Here is a 7,033-nt window from a genome sequence, read left to right as displayed (position 1 = left end):
GATTTTACCACCAGAAATGTTAAAGGAATTTCCTTAATATGAAAACTATACCAGATGGAAATCTGTTTTTTTCCCCAAAGGAATGAACACTTACAAATGATAAATAGGTAAGTAAATATAAAATACTATTTTTATAATTTGAAAAAATATATTTTTAAAAGATAACTGCCAAAAGCAAAAATAATACAATGTATTATGTGGTTCATAATACACGTAAGAGGAAAATGTATGACAACAATAGCACAAAGGAGAGGAGGGGAGGCAGAGAAGTACAATGTTGTAAGGCTCTAATATTTCAATGAAATGATATAACACATATCCAAGAAGTTCTAAAGTAACCACTAAAAAAAAAATCAGTGAAAGGTTATAAATCAACATTATCATTACATAGCCAACATAGGAGATAAAATTGAATCATAAATAATACTTACCTAAAAATAATACATAAAAAGAGGAACCAAGAACTGACATGGTGAACAGAAACTGCAAGAGGACAGATTTAAACCCAACCATGCAATAATCATATTATATGTGAATGGTCTAAATAACTTAAACAAAAGACAAAGATTGTCATATTGCATTCAAGAAGCAAGATCTACCTATATGCTACCTACAGGAAACCCACTTTAAATATAAAGTAGTTTGTACTCATCTCTGAAGACTGCACCAGCCCTAATGGACTGCAGCTTTCAGCTCTTCTCCTCTGGAATGTCACGGCCTCTGGTGAATATGGACTTTACCAAAGAGTCATGCCAAGTCTCACTGTGTTCACTATAAGCACTAAAATGCCCATTTTATCCCAACTTCTGGATTCTTCAGTTGTCAAAATGGCCAACTTTCAGGAAGCATTCCAACTTACTGGCCTTACCAAATACCTGTTTTGTATCAGACTATGAATTACCAGAATTACCAGAAATTAAAATTTGTGCCATGCAATCTTTTATCTCCCTTCCAACTAAAAGACCCATATTAATAGTTCATTAATTCATTCATTCATTCAACAAATCATTAACATTTATAATTTGGTCACTAAACCAGATGCATTGCATACACAAGTATATATTGGTGAAAAACACAGCATAGTTTCTGTACCCATGGAGCTTAAAATACAGTATGGACAGTCTCCAAGCAAACAAAAATATAATTACATGTTAAGAGTTGTAATGGAGGAAGCTAGAAAGATGGTGGAGTAGGGAGACCCTAAGCTCACCTCAGCCCACAGATACAACTAGATAACACTCACATCAGCACAAATAACACAGAAAATGACCCCAATACTAGCAGAACAAACTCCACAACTGAGTTAGAAAAGAGACCACACAGAAGAAGGTAAGAAGGGCAGAGACTTGGTTTGGAAACAAAATGGATGGTAACCATCCACAGTCAGGAAGGAGCCAGGGTGGCGAAGAATGGCAAGATACAGACTATCACACCTAGAAGCCCACGTGGGAAACACAAATCCCCATAACATTTGGCTTTGAAAGTGAGAGGGGCCAAATCTGAGTTCTTTCAACCAGAAGGACTTAAAGCCTAGAATTTTAAAAATTTGGCAGGCTCTGCTCTGGGAGAGCCTAGAGGGCATTAGGAAACAAAGTCCCTGCCCTGAAAGAGACAGCAAGACAAATAGCCAGTGGAGATACAGTGTGGAAGCAGCAGTTTGGAAAAACTGGGGCAGATGGGAAGAGGGTTATTTACTCATCTTCGAGCATATCTTGGAGAGGCAGGGATCACAGGGAGGCCCCTCTAGGAACAAAGGAGCTGGCACGAGCCATTTCCCTTGCTCATTCCCCAGCATAAACACACGACCACCTGCAGGAACCAGCACGGTACCAGCACTCACTACCAAATTTGCTTACACCAAGTCCTGTTCTCCCTGCGTTTCGGCAGATCTTCCCTTCCCGCTCTTGCCTCAGTGTCAGCCCTGCAGGGGCCTCCCCCAGAAGACCAGAACAAACCTTGCCAGCACCGTCTCCCAACCCACACCTGTTGCAGGGCCTCAGTGTCAGCGGCAATGGCAGCAACAGGTCTCATTACATAAGCATGCCTGTGCATATTTTGCTAAAATGTGCCCCATCTGGCTAGGGACAAAACACTGCCCACAACAGACAAAGAGAGACTCTGCAGACAACCGGACTGAAGGAAAAAGAGGCCAGGACTCAACAGTAGGGCACATGAAACCCACATAGGAGACACTGCCTGAAGTGCCAGGATCTGGTGAACAGGGACGCTGCACTGCAGGGCACTACAAGGCCTCTTCTTCATAAGGCCATGACCTTCCAGAGCAAGGGATGTAGCTGGATTTCCTAACACACAGAAACAGAGAAAGCTAGACAAAATGAGGAGACAGAGGAATATGTCCCAAATGAAAGAACAGGACCAAAGCACAGCAAGAGAAGTGTAATGGATGTAAGTAATATGCCTGATGGAGAACTTAAAGTAACAATCATAAAGATACTCACTGGACTTGAGAAAAGAGTAGAAGACATCAGTCAGACCCTTAACAAAAAGCTAATAAAGAACCAACCAGAGATGAAGAACACAATAAATGAAATAAAAAATACACTTAAAGGAATAAATAGCAGGCTAGAGGAAGTAGAGTAATGAATTAGTGACCTAGAAGACAGAGTGATGGAAAGTAATTGAGCAGAACAAATGAGGGCGAAAAAAGAATGAAATATTGAGAATAGTCTTAGGGGACTCAGTGACTCCATCAAGCCTAATAACATTCACATTATAGGGATCCTGAAGAAGAGAAAGAAAAGGGGACAGAAAATTTACTTAAAGAAATAACAGCTAAAGACTTCCCAAATTGGAAAAAGGAAACAGATATCCGGATCCAGGAGGGACAAAGATCCACCCAAAAAATCAACCCAGGAGGGTCCACACAAAGATACACAGTAATTAAAATAGCAAAAAGTAAGTGATAAAGAAAAAAATGTTTAAACTGCAAGAGAAAAGAAGACAGTTTCATACCAGGGAAACCTCATAAAGCTATTAGTGGATTTTTCAGCAGAAACTCTGCAGGCCAGAAGGGAGTAGCACGATACATTCAAAGTGCTGAAAGGGAAAAATCTGCAGCCAAGAATACTCTATCCAGCAAGGCTATCATTCAGAATAAAAGGAGAGATAAAGAGTTTCTCAGACAAACAAAAACTAAAGGAGTTTATGACCAGTAAACCAGCCCTACAGGAAATATTAAAGGGGACTTTTTGAGTGGGAAGGAAAGACCATAAGTGAGAGTATAAAAAGTAAAAAACACAAAAGCAGTAAAAATAAGTATTTCTGTAAAAACCAGTCAAAGGATTCATAAAATAAAAGGATATAAAATATGATACCATATGCCTAAAATATGGGTGGGAGAGGAGTAAAGAATGGGTTCAAACATACGAAACCATCAACTTAATACAGACTGCTTAATGCAGATGTTTATACACACCTAATGGTAACCACAAATCAAAAACCAATAATAAAGAATAGAGAGAAAGGAATGCAAATAAATCACTAAAGAAAGTCAACAAACAATGAAAGAGAGCAAGAGAAGGATCTGAAAAAAACTACAAAAACAACCACAAAATAAGTAACAAAATAGCAATAAATATGTATCTGTCAATAGTTACTTTGATTTTTTAAATGTTTATTTTTATTTATTTTAAGAGAGAGAGAGACAGAGAGACAGAGACAGGGAAAGAGAGAATCCTAAGCAGGCTCCACACTGCCAGCACAGAGCCTCATGTGGGGCTCAAACCCATGAACCATGAGATCACAACCTGGGCTGAAACCAAGAGTCAGATACTTAACCAACTGAGCCACGCAGGTGCCCACCAGTAAATGGACTAAACACTCCAATCAAAATACACAGTGTGACAGAGTGGATAAAAAAAAATAGAACCTATCTAGATACCGCCTACAAAAGACTCATTTCAGACCTAAAGACACCTGAAGATTGAAAGTGAGGAGATAGAGAAACATTTATTATGCAAATGGGTATCAAAAGAAAGCCATGGCAGCAATAATTATATCAGACAAAATAGACTTTAAAACAAATACGGTGGGGTGCCTGGGTGGCTCAGTCGGTTAAGTGTCTGACTCTGGATCAGGTCATGAGCTCATGGTTCATAAGTTCAAACCCTGGATTGGGCTGTCTGCTGTTGGCAGAAAACCTGCTTCGGATCCTCTCCCCCACGCCCCTCTGTCTCTGTCCCTCACCTGCTCGCACGCACTCTCTCTCTCTGAAAAATAAATAAAACACTTAAAAATAAATAATCAATACAAATCCTGTAACAAGAGACAAAGAAGGATACTACATAATAGTAAAGGGGACAACCCAGCAAGAAGATACAACAATTGTAAATATTTATGCACCCAATATGAAAATACCCAAAGACATAAAACAGATAATAACAAGCATAAAGGAACGAATCAATAGTAATGCGATAGCAGTAGAGGACTTTAATATCCTACTCACGTTAATGGACAGATTATCCAAACAGAAAACCAAAAAGGCAACAGTGGCTTTGAATGACACACTGGACCAGATGGATTTAACAGATATATTCAGACCATTCCATCCTAAAACACAATACCCATTCTTTTCAAGTGCACACAGAACATTCTCCAGAATAGATCACCTATCAGGTCACAAAACAAGTCTCAACAAATTCAAGGTCGAAGACATCTTTTCTGACCACAGTGCTATGAAACTAGAAGGCAACCACAAGGAAAAGTCTGGAAAGAACACCAATGCATGGAGACTAAATCACATGCTACTAAACAATGAATGGGTCAACCAGGAAATCAAAGAAGAAATTGAAAACTACATGGAAATGAATGAAAAGTGAAGACACAAGGATCCAAAATCTTCAGGATGCAGCAAAAGCAGTTCTAAGGGAAGTTTGCAGCAAAAAAATTCTTGCTTCTCAAGAAGAAAAATCTCAAACAAGCTAACCTTACACCTAAAGGATCTAGAAAAAGAAGAATGACCAAAACCCCAAACCAGCAGAAGGAGGGAAATAATAAAGATCAGAACAGAAATACATGATACAGAAACTAAAAAAGCAATAGAACAGATGAATGAAACCCAGAGCTGGTTCTTTGAAAAGATCAACAGAATGGATAAACCTCTTGCCAGACTCATAAAAAGAATGACCCAAATAAAAAACAAAATAACAAAGTAACAACCAACACCACAGAAATAATAACAGCTGTAAAAGAATATTATTAAAAAACCTATATGCCGAAAAACAAACAAAAACAAACAAACAAACAAACAAAAAACTAGATGCAGGGGTGCCTGGGTGGCTCAGTCGGTTAAGCATCTGACTTCAGCTCAGGTCACGATCTTGTGGTCAGTGAGTTCGAGTCCCACGTCAGGCTCTGTGCTGACAGCTCAGAGCCTGGAACCTGCTTCGGATTCTGTGTCTCCCTCTCTCTCTGCTCCTCTCCTGCTCATGCTCTGTCTCTCTCTTTCTCTCAAAAATGAATAAATGTTTAAAAAAAAAAACCTATATGCCAAAAAATTGGACAGCCTAGAAGAAATGGATCAATTCCTAGCAACATATAACCTACCAAAACTGAAGCAGGAATAGAAAATTTGAACAGACCGATTACCAGCAATGAAACTGAATCAATAGTTATAAAAACTCCAAACAAACAAAATTCCAGGATCAGATGGCTTCACAGGTGAATTCTACCAAATGTTTAAAGAAGAGTTAATACCTATTCTTCTCAAACTGTCCAAAAAACAGAAGAGGAAGGAAAATATACAAATTCATTTTATGAAGCCAGCATTACCTTGATTCCAAAACCAGACAAAGACTCCATTAAAAAGGAGAATCACAGGTGTGCCTGGGTGGCTCAGTCGGTTAAGCGTGCGACCTCACCTCAGGTCATGATCTCACCACTCCTGAGTTCTTTCTCTGCCCCTCCCCCCTCACACAATCTCTCTCTCTCTCTCTCTCTCAAAATAAATAAACATTTAAAAAAATCCTCAACAAAGTAGGTTTAGAGGAAACATAACAAAGATCTTATAAGAAAAACCCACAGCCAACATCATACTCAATGCGGAAAACCTGAGAGCCTTTCCTCCAAGGTCAGGAACAAGACAAGGATATGCACTCACCATTTTTATTCAACATTGTACTGGAAGTCCTAGCCCCAGCAATCAAACAGAAGGAAATAAAAGGCATCCAAATTGGTAAGGAAGATGTAAAACATTCACTACACTATTTGCAGATGACATGATACCATATACAGAAAACCCTCAAGACTCCACCAAACAACTACTAGAACTGATAAACGAATTCAGTAAAGTCACAGGATACCAAATCAATGCATAGAAATCTGTTGCATTCAGATACACTAAAAACAAAGCAGAAGAAAGTGAAATTAAGAAAATAATCTCATTTACAATTGCATCAAAAATAATCAGATACCTAGGAATAAACCTAACCAAAGAGGTGAAAGACGTATACTCTGAAAACTATAAAACACTGATGAAAGAAACTGAAGATGACACATAGAAATGGAAAGACATTCCAGGCTCATGGATTGGAAGGACCTCTATTGTTAAAATGTCTATACCACCCAAAGCAATCTACACACTTAATGCAATCCCTATCAAAAAGCCAATAGCATTTTTCAGAGAACTAGAATAAATAACCCTAAAATATGTATGGAAACACAAAAGACCCTGAATAACCAAATAATCTTGAAAAAGAAAAGCAAAGCTGGAGGCATCACAATTCCAGACTTCAAAAGATTACAAAGCTGTAATTAAAATAGTACGGTACTGACACAAAAATAGACACACAGATCAACAGAACAGAATAGAAAACTCAGAAATAAACCCACAATGATAGGGTCAATTAATCTATGACAAAGGAGGGAAGAATATACAATGGGAAAAGAGACAAGTGTCTTTAACAAATGATGTGAGGGAAAATTGACAACAACATGCCAAAGAACAAAACTGGACCACTTTCTTGTACCATAAACAAAAATAAACTCAAAATGGATGAAAGACCTAAATGTGAGA

Source organism: Panthera tigris, chromosome A2 (genome assembly GCF_018350195.1).
Source record: "Panthera tigris isolate Pti1 chromosome A2, P.tigris_Pti1_mat1.1, whole genome shotgun sequence".
Lineage (NCBI taxonomy): Eukaryota > Metazoa > Chordata > Mammalia > Carnivora > Felidae > Panthera > Panthera tigris.
The sequence above is the reverse complement of the archived record's forward strand: the minus strand, read 5'-3'. Positions refer to the sequence as shown.